The sequence below is a fragment of the Grampus griseus genome, assembly GCF_964374135.1.
Source record: "Grampus griseus genome assembly, chromosome: 15".
NCBI lineage: Eukaryota > Metazoa > Chordata > Mammalia > Artiodactyla > Delphinidae > Grampus > Grampus griseus.
This window is the reverse complement of record NC_139009.1, coordinates 53,564,415-53,570,408: the sequence shown is the minus strand read 5'-3', so window position 1 is coordinate 53,570,408 and position 5,994 is coordinate 53,564,415.

The following is a 5,994-nucleotide window of genomic DNA, read 5'->3' as shown; positions in this document are numbered from 1 at the left end:
AAAGTATAATGGGAATGCTCTGAAATTAGACCCCAAAATTAGGACCATGAACCTTGAAGAGCTCTACATTAAAAAGTACAAAGCAAGGGGTTCTTGAAATATTAATCTTTGTGCTGTTCTTTCTCCCCTTGCATTCTGGGTTCTTCTTTTAGTGGGCTTGTTATAGTAAGAATACAAAAAGAAGAAAATACTGATATTGAGGTTATTATAAACTTCCAAACCAGGTTTTTGCAAATCAAAAGACAGGGCTCCGAGGGCCTAGGTGCACAGAGTTTATGCCACGGCACAGACAAGAAAGGTGAGAAAGGGGAAGCCATCCTTTGCCCAGCCCCCTACTCTCCAGGGAGACTACTGGGGATCTCCTGCCCTGGAGGGGGAGAGCGCTGGGGTGCCTTGCTACGAGAGCCATCCTGCACCATTTGACTAGGAATATCACTTGTGTGCCAGGCAGGTCTTCTCCTGTTATTATGGGCTGAACTGTGTCCCCTCCTCTCATTCATATGTTGAAGCCCTCAATTTGAAGATAGGGCCTTTAAAGAGGTGATTAAATTAAAATGAGGCCATTAAGGTAGGCCTTAATCCAATCTGACTGGCATCCTTATACGAAGAGAAAACACAGACACAAAAAGAGATACCAGGCATGTGTGTATACAGAGGAAGGACCATGTGAGGACACAGTGAAGAGGCAGACATCCACAAGCCAAGGAGAGAGGCCCCAGGAGAAACCAGGCCCGCTGACACCTTGATCTTGGACTTCTAGCCTCTAGAACTGTGAGAAAATTAATTTCTGTTGTGTAAGCCACCCAGTTGGGGTATTCTGTTATGGTGGCCCTAGCAGACTAATGCACCTGCTATTTGGCGAGGGTCTCCCATCAACCATGGAAAAGAAGACTTCCCATGGCCAAGACATTTGCTGAGCTCCATCTGCAGCTCGGCAGACTCCTTCAACAACAGCCCGGGGCGCTTGTTAAGTCCCGCCACAACAGAAGGTCCTTGGCCCTGAGAGGGGTGAGGATGTTGTGGAGAGGAAGATCCATCAGAGGAACTGAGGTGGGGCCGGACTGGGGTGGGACGGAGTTGCGGGGAGCTTTCCTGGTTCCAGGTGCAGAAGTTCCTCTTGGTGGGCAGAGCTGCGTCTCTATGGAAAATGATTAACCTGATTGTGAAGCAGCCCAAGCTCCTGGGAGACGAGGTTGAGGGGAAATTGGTTTCTTTCTCTCGCTGGGCCCAGGATTCAAAAGTTGACTTGATGCGGACGTGCCTTGTCTAAGCAGACTCAGGGCGGCCGGGAGGAGCCGGTGATGAAATGGCCAGTGACTGGCAGGGCTTCTGAGCGGCACCATCCATGGAGAGACCCATGGGTTTGCCTTCCTGAGGCAACCCAGGATGCCTTGGGTAGAGGATCCAATGAGAGGCCGGCCTCCTGGATACGTGGTTCAGGGGCTCAGACACTGTCTCTTTGGCCCCAAAGTGAAGGGTGGCATCTGAGTGATGAGAGGTTTCCTGTGGCCTACATTATCTCACTTTGCTCTGCGCCTCAGCTGCCACAGAAACTTTATCCTTAGAGTTTTGGGATCTGGATTTGGTGCTCAAATTGAAAAATAAATGACGAGACTGCATGTGTTGGGAGCAAAAGGAAGCCCATGGTTTTCTGCATGGGTAATGAGAGGAAGCAACAAATTCCTTCCTTTCTTTTTCTTTAAACTTAAGTCAAAACAACAGTCGCACAGATGAGTGTGTGTGTGTGACTGCGGCTGAAGTCTCAATCAGAGTGGATCTTTCTAAAACTCTAGGAGAGGCACAGTGAGGGCTTCCCTAGCACTGAGATGGGAGGAAAAAGCTCCAGCCTCCTACTTCTGGCTAAACCCCAACTTCTTTGCCTATAAAATAGAGAGGTTGGATTAAATGATTGCAAAATATTACAATTCTAGGATTTGTAATTTTACTTAGGTTCTTACAAGTGTTTAAGTCAAACCCTACATATCACTGTGTTTCTCTTTCCAAAGGTTAAATGGCTGTGTGTGTGTGTGGTGCGTATGTGCGTGTAGTGTGGGTGTAGTGTAGTGTGTATGTGCATCATGTATATGTGCTGTGTGTATGTGGCCTATGTGTGCCACGTGCGTGTGTTGTGTGTACAGTATGTGTGCATTTGGTGTGTCATGCACTATTTACTCTTGCTGTCCAGAGTGACCCCCCATTGCCCCATCTATGCTAGATTTCCAGATCCTTCAGAAACCCTGTCTCCCACCCCCAGCCAAATAAGCAAGAACACATGTGAAAAGCCTTTCTTATTCCACGGCCTCTTGAGATGCAGCCAAACAGCTGGAATTACATGCTTTGTAGAGAACCAGGGACGTGGCATGGCAATAAAAAATTCAGTTTGTGTTTGAAAACCAAATTCCTTTTCCCAAACCTGAGAGGACAAGAGAGGGTAGAGGCTGGGCTACCTCTTGCTGGCAGCTAAGGGTGTGTGTGTGTGTGTGTGTGTGTGTGTGTGTGTGTGTGTGTGTGTGTGTGTGTGTGTGTGTGTGTGTGTGTGTAGGGGGTATCTTACATTAAAATCTCTGTCTTTTCTAGTGTTCCCCCATTTACACGTGTATTTGCATTTCAGGCTCCAATTTAAAAGTCAGCCTCTTCTTTCCTCTGCATCTCTTTCTCTAGTTCTTTTGTTCTTCATGCATCTCTCCAGCCCCCCTGCTTCCTCTTTTGCCTTGGAACAGCATGTCAAGCTCCTTGTGACAGCAGCTCAGTGTACTTAATCTGCTGTGTGGAGGGGGCCCCAGATTAAAGCAAGGAAGGTTAGAATGGCTTATAGTTGCTAGGATGCTGGGCATCAGAATCTTTAACACCTCCACCTTCCTGGCCACAGAAGGGTTTCCTTTTGATTCTGGGGATGTACAGAGCTGCCAGGGTCCAGCTTGCCATTCCACGTGTGTTCCAGTTCTGTATTGCTGCTTAGCAAGTCACCCCAAATTAAGTGGCTTGAAACAACAATCATTTGTTTTGCTCATGAATCTGGGATTTCAGCATGGCACTTGCTGGGGTGGCTTGAAGGTGAGGGGTGGCTCCACAGTTGGGGGTTGGAGTCATCTGAAACTCATTCATTCACGTGTCTGCTGTTTATTGCTTGCTGTTGGCTGGGACCTTAACTGGGACTGTTGGCTGGAACGCCTTCATGTGGCTTTTCTATGAGACTGGTGTTCTCACAGCTTGGTGGCTGGGTTCCAAGAGAGAATGTCTCAAGAGATAAGGTGGAAGTGCATATTATTTTTATGACCTAGTCTCAGAAGTCATTTAGTGTTACTCTGTCATAATCTACTGGCCAAGGCAGTTACAAAATTCTGTCCAAGAGGGGGTGACATAGACCCCACTACACATTAGGAGGAGGGTTCAATGTCATATTGTAAAAACAGCCTGTGGTGTGTGTGTGTGTGTGTGTGTGTGTGTGTGCGTTCGCGCACTCTTGTAGTGTACTATGTACTCTATTGTAGTAATGTAGTGTATATGTATTAAGTGTAGTGAACATGCACTATGTTGTGACAGCTGTGTTTGAAAGTTCAATCTACTACCTCTCTTTCCACATTCACCATCACTTTCTTTGCCACTTACAGTCCTAGTGGTTTAAATTTATAGACAGAGATGGAATTTGTAGTAAGGTTTGTGTAACACATGGATGTTAAAGCTTACACTTTTGCTTGAATCATGTAGTAGGAAGAATGGCCTCGAGAGGGACCCCAAGATTCTGCCTCCTGGTGTACACGCCCCTCCCCTTAGGAGTGTGGGGGACCTGTACATATGATGGGATTTTACTGGGGTGATTAGGTTACGTGAGATGGCAAAGGTGAAGGGATTTTGCAGATGTAATTAAGGTCCCTAATCAGTTACTTTGGGTTAATAAAAGGGAGATTGCCCTGGTGGGCATGACATTATTAGGTGAGTCCTTTAAAGGACGGTCAGGTCTTCCCTAAATTAGAGAGAGATTCTCCTGCTGGCTTTGAAAAAGTAAGATGCCATGTTGTGAGAAGGCCATGTGGCTACAATATGAGGGTGGCCTCTAAGAGCTGAGAGCAACCCCAAACAACAGCCAGTAAGAAAACAGGGGCCTCAGTCCTACAACTGCAAGAAAATTCTGCCAACAACCTGAGTGAACTCAGAAGAACTCCAGATGAGAACATAGACCAGCTGACATCTTGAGACCCTGAACAGAGAACCTAGCTACTCCATGTCCAGGCTCCTGACCAACAGAAACTATGAGATGACAAATGTGTGTTGTTTTAAGCCACCAAATTTGTGGTATGTGTTATACAGCAATAGAAAACTCACACGAGGATGACCATGAGCTCCACCGGCAAGAAAACGTTATCGAATGGGTAATTGGAGAAACACTCAGCAGATCTAGTAGCGAGACTGTGCACACGCTGTCAGACCCAGCTCAAATGTCACCTCCTGTAAGATCTTCTTGGAGTCTCTTCAGCTAGAAGTAATCTCTTGCATCTGAAATGCTATAGCTTGTTTGTCCCTCTTTTGTGGTACTTCTCATATTCTATTTGTGTGAAACCAGTGAACATGTTTTGACTCCCTGACTGGATTGTAGGGTCCTCCCGATGGAAATTGTGTCCTAGTTTTTGGCACCAAGGTACTTAGCATAGTTCTTTGTGTATCAAAAAATGTTCTTGATAATTTATTAGGTAGTTTTCTCAGTGATGGAACTTCAACTTTTTTGTGTGAAGGCAGTCTAAGAGTACATTTTGAAATAAGGAAATTCAAGAGATGGTATTCACTATTGTTTTAAGGCTGTTAGTTTAAAATATCAAAACTAGCCAAGCATTCTGGCCGTCACTGCAGTCAGTGAGAATGTTTCTGTCATTTGAGATTCTGAAATTAAGCCTCTGAATGTTCATCCAATAGACTCTGGTTCCCAGGCTCTGAAACTCTCTGCCAAGACAGAATCACAGATCTATCTGAGTAATCTTTATTTTTATCCTGAAAACGGAGAAAAAAACTTCCTAAACCACTGGGACAAGCTGCTGTTCAGCTGTTACCCCTAGAATCAGGACCACTATGTTCATGCAGGTAAGGATGACATTTCTTCTTAGAGCACTAACTACACGTCTATTTAGAGAAACACATAGACTTTAGGTTCTCTTTTGAATTTAGTCTGGGGACACTGAACGCAGAGGAAGAAGAAAGGCCAAAGGACATAAAAAAGTCACGCTTTTCATATAGCAAAACTTCTGTAGCAAAAGAAGCCAACAGTTCCTGGGGGCTGGTTGGTTTGAGCCCCAGAGGTCTCTCATGTCTCAGGGGTGTGAGAACCTGAACACCACAGGGTACTGTTTTTGGCAAGCTTGATTACTAATAACAAAAAGCATTGCCATTAATAGTCTTCCTTGTAGCTCTTATAAAAATAGAATGGTATTACTGTGAGGGTTTCTTTGGGTCAAGTTGTTAGTCAGGTCTACACTTAACGTGCTTGAGGGGAGCACCAGCTGATTACTCTGGGCTCAGGAACACCTTTCGAGGACTTCCAGATCTGGGCCTTATAAAAATAGTGAATAGAAACACTGCATTTGTACTGCTTCTGAGAATTGGTAAAGAGTTTCATATACATTATTCCACTAGGAAAAAGCTGTCCTCTGCTAATAACTTGGTCTACCAGGGGCAGGTGAAGTTCAGGGACCATGATTGTTAAGGCCTCAAATGGCATCCACTTTGTTTGGAAATTAGGAGTGTGTGTCCTGTTCTGGTTGCCAACCTCATGAGGCCCCAGATATCTGGAGCTGACAGATCAGATCACTACTAGTTATCATCAAGATGGTGTTAAAGGCCTGAGTCAGAACTTAATCACACCAGCTATTCTCTGGTTCACCCTGTGGTTATCCCCATGGTCAGTAATGAAACTGGATATGACAGGTCCAGCTTTTACATTTCATATGGAGGACAAGTAAGCATTTGTGAAATCTACCGGGAATTATTTTGCAAAACTCCTGGTAT